This window comes from Lithobates pipiens, unplaced genomic scaffold (assembly GCF_037356315.1).
Source record: "Lithobates pipiens isolate NorthernLeopardFrog02 unplaced genomic scaffold, aLitPip1_a1.2 Scaffold_13, whole genome shotgun sequence".
In the NCBI taxonomy this organism is placed as follows: Eukaryota; Metazoa; Chordata; class Amphibia; order Anura; family Ranidae; genus Lithobates; species Lithobates pipiens.
Window position 1 is genome coordinate 437,259,555 of NW_027507718.1, and position 8,618 is coordinate 437,268,172.

Below are 8,618 nucleotides of genomic sequence, written 5' to 3' on the forward strand. Positions count from 1 at the left end.
AGGCATAATTCGGGACCTTCATGATGCCCAACTGATAGACGTTTGGCGACTGCATCACTCGGGTGAGCGAGACTACACTTTCTTCTCTTCTCCACATAAAGTGTACTCGAGAAAAGACTACTTCTTTATCCCCCACGGTCAGTTGGAAGCAGTCCTCGGTGTTGAAATAGGTAATATAACTTGGTCGGATCATGCTCCCATCACTATGCGCTACTGCCCATCTTCCTCCCTGACCACCGGAGCCAGATTTTGGAGATTAAACGAAAGCCTTCTGCAGACACCAGCTGTTCTAACAGACATCCAAACCAAATTACAACACTACTTTCAAACAAACGACACTGATGACTGTGACCCGGGTATCTTATGGGAGGCTCACAAGACTGTAATAAGAGGAGTGTTTATTAAAATTTGGCACGCGTATCAAGAGAGAGAGACAACTGTTGCTCGAACTCCTTCAGAAGATATAAAGAGTGTGATACTGCGCTGACCAAAAAATATACTGAGGTGAAGAAACCCCCAAAAAAACAATAAAAAGTATCTGCTGCAACTAAAACATGTGAGATACCCACATCAAATAAACAATACAAAATTAATAGCTGCGCTGAAAATGACAAATATGTGATGACAACTAAAAATAAAAAAATGTATTAAATGCAAGTGAAACATTCATGACAATCAGTATAGTGACATGACCTAAAAAGAAAATATTGATAATAAAGTCCAGAAAAATCCAAATTCAATATTCCACCAGATGCGACTGAATCCTTAATGTTCTGTTTACTAGTGACATCACACAGTAGCACCCAAGGAGCAGTGACAAGTTCTGATAGAAAACGTCCTCCACCACTGTTCACACTGCCGCTTACCAGATTTGAAGATCTCTCTTTAGGGAGATCTCCAAACGCTTGTGGCCGTTTCCCCAGCCAGGGTTTCTGTATAGGACTAGGAGAGTGGTCCCCGCTATGCCGTCTCCTAGGGTGACAATAGACTCTAGGCAACGCTCATCCCCCATGCAAAAGACAAAAGAGCCTCCATAGTGTAACCCTTAAAAAAACTTTTTATTTTAAAACATAAATGTCGCACTTACAAAAACGTCTTCGTTCAAAAAGCCCATCAAAATATCAAGCCAGCCGGCTCTTGATCGCTGCCCGTGTCTTCCAGGACCAGCGGAGTATGCGGTGAGGTCTGTGTGTATCGGTGTGTATGCATGTCTGTATGTACATGTATGCATGTGTCTGTATGTACGTGTATGCATGTCTGTATGTACGTGTATGCGCGCATGTGTCTGTATGTACGTGTATGCATGTCTTTATGTATGTGTATGCGCGCATGTGTCTGTATGTATGTCTATGCATGTGTTTGTATGTGTGTGCATGTGTCTGTATGTATATGTGTGCATGTGTCTGTATGTATGTCTGTATGTATGTGTATGCATGTGTGTGTGTGCCTGTATGTATGTATATGCATGTGTGCATGTGTCCGTATGTATGTGTATGCTTGTGTCTGTGTGCATGTGTCCGTATGTATGTGTATGCTTGTGTCTGTGTGCATGTGTCCGTATGTATGTGTATGCTTGTGTCTGTGTGCATGTGTCCGTATGTATGTGTATGCTTGTGTCTGTGTGCATGTGTCCGTATGTATGTGTATGCTTGTGTCTGTGTGCATGTGTCCGTATGTATGTGTATGCTTGTGTCTGTGTGCATGTGTCCGTATGTATGTGTATGCTTGTGTCTGTGTGCATGTGTATGCTTGTGTCTGTGTGCATGTGTATGCTTGTGTCTGTGTGCATGTGTATGCTTGTGTCTGTGTGCATGTGTATGCTTGTGTCTGTGTGCATGTGTATGCTTGTGTCTGTGTGCATGTGTATGCTTGTGTCTGTGTGCATGTGTATGCTTGTGTCTGTGTGCATGTGTATGCTTGTGTCTGTGTGCATGTGTATGCTTGTGTCTGTGTGCATGTGTCCGTATGTCTGTGTGCATGTGTCCGTATGTCTGTGTGCATGTGTCCGTCTGTCTGTGTGCATGTGTCCGTCTGTCTGTGTGCATGTGTCCGTCTGTCTGTGTGCATGTGTCCGTCTGTCTGTGTGTCCGTCCGTGTGTCCGTCCGTCCGTCCGTCCGTCCGTCCGTATGTGTGTGCGCATGCGTGTATGTTACTTTTAATCCAGACCCCCCCCCATTCTTGTACCATCAGAACTGCTTTTGTAGGGCTTGTGTGTGATAGCAGCCAGGACTGCTGCTCCTCTGAAAAGCAATCCATACACAGATCGCTTTTCAGCGGCATTTGAAAGGCGGTAAAGAGGCATTGTGTTGCCTCCTCACCACCTGTTTTAAGCCCGTAAATCCATCACTATACCACAACTGTGCAATCCACACAGTTGCGGGGTAGTTGCAGTGCAGGCCCATTCCCCCTGGGTATACCTCCAGCTTCAGCCACAGCATGTGTACACTCCCATCTGCTCCCTCTGCAGCTAAAGGGGGAGAAGTTGGGGGTGGTAAAAACAGCTTAACCATGTGGTTTTACTGCCCCTCCAACAAGCCCTTGATTGACATCTGTGTGGCTGCATGCTGCGTGTATGACAGCCTATTCATTTCAATAGGCTTCTTTACCCACAAAAATGCAGGGAAAGAAGTCCGAGCTTTTTTTTTTTTTTTTTTTTTATTGTACTGCACCAAAAGCACCCCACGTTTTCCAATGTGTGGGGTACCATTAAGAATTAACGGTACCCCTAAAGAGCAGAGCATTCGTCTGTGTGTTGGGAACGAGCATGACAAAGGCAAGAGAATTCTTGTTGGGCAGTGTATTAGTGCTCGAACGAACACACTCAGAGCAAATTTTAATGGTTCAAAGAATGTCAGGCAAAATGGTCGGCCCTCACACATGTTCACTTCATCAAATCTGGCCCTGTTTGAAAAAAGTTTGGACACCCCTGCTTTAGACCATTGGGACGTCCTCAAGCAGTGCCAAAACGAGGGGTGGGAAAACAGCATAAAACTTCACCCACTATGGCATGTGGGAACTAGTATAAACTTTACCCACAAAAACGATAGTGTGTGGGAATAACTAAACTTTTTTACCCACAAAAAAACAGGGGGGTCCTCAACAGAGAGGCACTACCCTCAAACCCGAACCAGAATTGCAGTAACAAATGCAACAGTGCATTTACTTAAAAGTACTGCATTTTTACCAAAAAAACTGGAAAAAAAAATTGTATGTGTAATTGCAATTATACAGCCACCTGCAAAACTTTGCAGCCAAAACAGGCATCAGCCGATGCACTGACATCTACCTTGTAGAATTTTGTAAAAGTGTGAACAGACTACCAAGTCACCTCTTTACACACTTGTGCGACAGACGCTTGATGTCGGAAGACCCAAGATGTTCCAATTCCCCTTGTGGAGTGGGCTGTGCCCAGAAAAGGGGGCCCCTGCCCCTTCAAGGTGTAGGTCTGTATTACAATCTGTCTGATCCACCTGGAAATGGTGGCCGACCAGACCGCCACGCTTTTTTTTGGATCAGCCACCGAAACAAACAAGGAGTCTGACTTCCGAAGGAGAGACGTTGCAGACAAATACACCCTCAGAGCCCGAACCACGTCCAGGGAATGAAGGGTCACCTCCTTAGGATGTGTCTGCTTCGGACACAGAGATGGTAACACAATGTCTTCATTGATGTGGAATGCCGAAACCACCTTCGGCAGAAAAGAAGGTTGAGGACGCAACACCGCCTTATCCTTATGGATAACCAGATAGGGCGACTTGCAAGACAAGGCCGCCAATTCCGAAACTCTGCTGGGCGATGTAATGGCCACTAGAAAGACCACTTTCTGGGAAAGAGTCAACAGGGGAATCTCTCTGATATTTTCAAAGGGTGGTTTTAGAAGCGCCGATAACACCAGGTAAAGATCCCACGGGGGTAAAGGTGGATGCACCGGAACTACATGTCGGACCCCTGAACAAAAGTGCTCATTAGAGAGTGAGACGCCAGGGGTCGCCGAAAAAAAGACAGCCAAAGCTGATATTTGTCCTTTAAATGGTGCTTAAAGCCAATTTCTGGTCTACTCCTTACTGTAGAAACAGCAGGATACTGGATATAGAAAAGGAGCGCGGACATCATCCTCTCTCCTCACACATGGAGATGTAGGCCTTCCAGGTACGTTGCTATATCTTCTGGGAAGATTTCCATGCTCTCAGCATAGTTGGGATCACAGAGTCTGAAAGACCCAGGTTCCTCATCACCTGGCTCTCAATAGCCTTGCCGTTAAAACCAGCGATGGTAAAGCAGGATGGAGAATCGGACTTTGAGACAGAAGGTCTTCTCGTAACGGCAGTCGCCAAGGGCGTCTGCCACCAGTCGCACTAGGTCTGCGTACCAGGTACGCTGGGGACAATCAGTATAACTGGAATCCCCTCGGGGCTCCACTCTGCGGAGCAGACGTGGTAACAGTTTCAGCGGAGGAAAGGCATAGATCAGCTGGTACTGATCCCACGGAGCCACCAGCGCGTCTGACACGTCTGCCCAAGGATCTCTTGTCCTGGACACAAATCTCGGCACCTTCTGATTGAGACGGGAGGCCAGAAGATCTACGTCTGGTGTGCCCCATCACAGGCACAGTAGCCTGAACACCTCCGGATGCAACGCCCATTCTCCTGGGTCCAGCATCTGGAAACTTAGATAGTCTGCCTGGCAGTTCTCCACTCCCGGGATGTAAATGGCCGACAGGGCCGGTACATGTCGCTCTGCCCACTGAAGGATGTGAGCGACCTTCCGTGCGGCGGCCAAGCTTCTTGTTCCTCCTTGGTGATTGACATGCCACCGCCGTGACGTTGTCTGACTGAATCCTGATCGGACGCCCTCAAAATCTTATTGACCATGCGGAGAGGCATAGCCTGATCGCTCTCAAAGCAGATTGATCAGCAACTTGGATTCCTCCAACGACCAGAGGCCCTGGGTCGACTGAACTCCCATTATTCCACCCACACCGGATAGGTTGGTGTCCGTTGTGATCACTGTCCATTTCAGAGGTAGGAACGACTTCCCGGACTGAAGTGCTGGGGACCTTAGCCACCAGAGCAGGGAATCCCTGACTGACTGGCTCACCTGAATCTGCTGATCCAGGAACAACAGAGATTTGTCCCATTTTGTCAAAATCTCCTTCTGCAGGACTCTGGTGTGAAACTGGGCATATGTGAAGGACATTAAGTACTCTACAAACTACTATTAACTTGTCCCTTCCCATAGTTAGTTTATAAAATCCTGCTAGGCACACTGATAAAGTTACTTATGAAAACAGACACACTGATGCTATTAAAACACTATCATATTTATTTCTCAAGAAATTAGGAAAGCTAACAGAGTATTAAAAGACATTACAACATCAAAGCTTACAATGAGAACATACAATACAAGAATATGAAAGATACTTATCACAAGGCCCTCCGTGAGGCTTTGCTGCATCGGCTTGGCTCAGACCAGGAGAGGGCCTTCATCATGGGGTTTAGGCCGGAGCCATCACCCAGAGTAGGCCTCAAGCTGGCCGAATCATCAGGTAGCAGAGACACAGACTCATGACAGGCCCTTTGTAGCGAACAGCGAGAGAGCATTGCCTGTGTGTGTGATCCTTTCATTCAAACATAAACGCCCACTCATAGCCACCCCCATTTGCCTTCCATCCAATAGATAGATATCGCCAAGAGGTAATCCTTCACATGTCTGCCCATTCTTCAGGGAGCATGCTGTATTGTCCACTATGGGCAGTGTCTCTATTAGCCCTGAGCCGTCTAGCTAGCTTTTATTCCCTTTGAAGCCTGTAATCACACATCACAGCAGGTGGGCCTGAGCCAAGCCATTGTTCTTTTGATTACAAAGCTTTCATGTGTGTCATTTCAACTGAGGCTAAGTGGCTGTCTCAACCAGGAAGTGAAATACCAGAATTATTATATGAATTAAATCCAACATATGCCACTTTGCACCTAAAAGGCGCACACCACCCTTCTTCAGACACGGCTCCTATTGAACAGTCCATAACTGTCTTAACGCGTGTCACTCCCCAGTACCTATGGAACAGTCCTTAGCTGTGTAACGTGTTGTGGTTTTCAACATGTGCTTCAGAAACAGCTCCTATGGAACAGTCCATAATTGTTTTACCGTGTTGTGCTTCCCAACACATGCCGCTTTGCCACTGAGTGACACACCACCATCATTCTTCAGTGACAGCTTCCATGTCACCATTCTGTATCTTTGGTATCTTAAGGATGGCATTACAGGCAAGGGGTGTCCATTCATTCACCAGCACACATTCAGAGTAACATATCAACCAGCTCTCAAATACAGAGTTTCGATGAGGGCCTTTCTTGCACATATTACTAGCCTACAATACACATAGGTCACACTATACTATAACATGAATCCACTTATTACCATAATATATACATACATATGTCTCCCATCCAATTACGCACCCTGCTCCCAACCTCCTATAACCCTTTACTGTAAATATGGGTCGGGATTAGGCAGGCTTGCTCACAGTGGTATTGCAGGGCTCTGACTTGGCAGCAAAGTCTCTAACTTGTACACAGAGACCTTACCCTCAATTCGTCCCACAACTTGCATAGACAAATGGGAGACCCTTCTATATAAATATCGAGTTTAACCACACATCAATCTACAACAATGACAAAACCCACACAATTCCACACCTGTGCCTGGATTTCAGAGACAATGCCCAGAGTATACCATGCACCTATTGGACATAGGACAAAGAAACAAACTCGCCTATGTTCCAAATAATACCCGGGTGCTTCCTTCCCAGCAATGATCTCTCCATCCAGAACACAGAGAGAAATAACTTCCCAACATTATTTGTTCATCCCCATGTATTGACCTGGCATACAAAGGACATCATGGTCATGCTTCCGACCGAGGGAAATATCAACCTGCCTCCATCTTCTCTGATCATATGTGGGTAATTTAGCCTCAAATGCAACAAGATAGAATCCCCAGTCAGTAAGCCCATTGATGCCACCAAATATACAGACTGAGTGTGCACGTCTGTATATGGGATCATATAGCATAACACCTTTCACAATCCAAACTAGTACAGCCCATCCAGGCATTCGACTACTACTTTGGATCAGTGTAAGCAACGTGTTCTGGCAAAGTCTTACTGAGCGGTGATGATAACTCATCAGGCCACTGCCCCTCATACAGAGACTGTACAATCAGCTTGATGTTGGTTGATATTTCCACCTGCCACGGCGTGCATGCCAGAGCCAATGACAGATTTCTGTCCTGTACCATCACACTCTCTACCAACCTCTTAACATGGTTGACCAAAATCCGGAGCCCCTTTAACCTGGGTGTTTCTGTGACTTTGTTGAATGTTATCAAGGATGCCATCAATCTCTCCGAGTAACAAAGCCCTGCTTATTCTCCGAAGCTATGGCTGCGAGTTTGTTCCTCAGGAGGCCAATGTCCACTCCATTAACACCACCCATCCCAGCTCCTATCCCCCCCCAATATAGTGTTGAATACATCCCTCCTCTTTTGGGTTACTCCTCAGAAATAAGCATCCTGCAGGAACCTCATTCTGTGTCCGCACATCTCTGGGAGTAAGTCACTGGTACAATGATCATACTTGATTCAGTGTATACTCAGCACATATAGGGTAATAGGTTTTATCAACCACTGTGAGATGTTGCAGCGCCATGTGGTGAAGGCATACTGTACCCTGGTAGCCAGCATTTGTTCCCTTTTATTTACATGTGTATTCACTGGCATTATCTATGAAGGGTTTCGACCTCTCAGGTGAGACACCAACCAGGCGTATCTCCCCCATGTCCAGTTCTGGTGAGCCCACATGTCCAGTAACTGAAAACTTCTCTATAGGACTGCTAGGATTGAGAGACCACTCCTACGAGGAAGTTTTCGCCCCATTGATGTGTTACCTGGCACCCTTTAGTCTGGCCAACAGATACCTTATTATGCATAAGTGCTAACCTGCCTCCTGGGTACCTGCACCATATTAACATGTAATACATTAAAAGCTTTATTTCACTTCCTCCTTCCAAAAAAAACCCACATATTTTACATTTTCGTGTTCTGATGGATTGGATGGGTCATATTCTATTCCCCAACCTCCAACCCATTGCACATGTATTAATAACATGTTTGCATTCATCAGGAGAGACTCCAGCAAAAATGTTTCAAGTTCTGTTGATAGGCACAGTCTTTCAGATTCAGCATTAGCACCAAATTGTCCAGAATAAAAAAAAAACAAGTATTAAAGTGAATCTTTCCATTCGTCCCATCTCTCCAGATGTTTATCAAAACAAATTTGCGGTGTGGTATGGCACAAACTGCCAACCAGATGATCATCTGTCATCCATGTTCCAGAAACCTCTCCAATCTTGCTCCACCAGGATTCTGGAAGTGAAAAACAAGAGCAGCATCAAATTCTTATCCATAATATCTGCTCGCTTACCATGTTTACTTATAGTTCCCTCTTTGGAACCCAGGAACTTAGTATTCCTGGCTTCTGCAACTCTGACCAAACTATCAAAACAACCATGACCTCTTTAGGCTGAACCCACTTTAAAATGGATCCCCATGGAATAAAAAA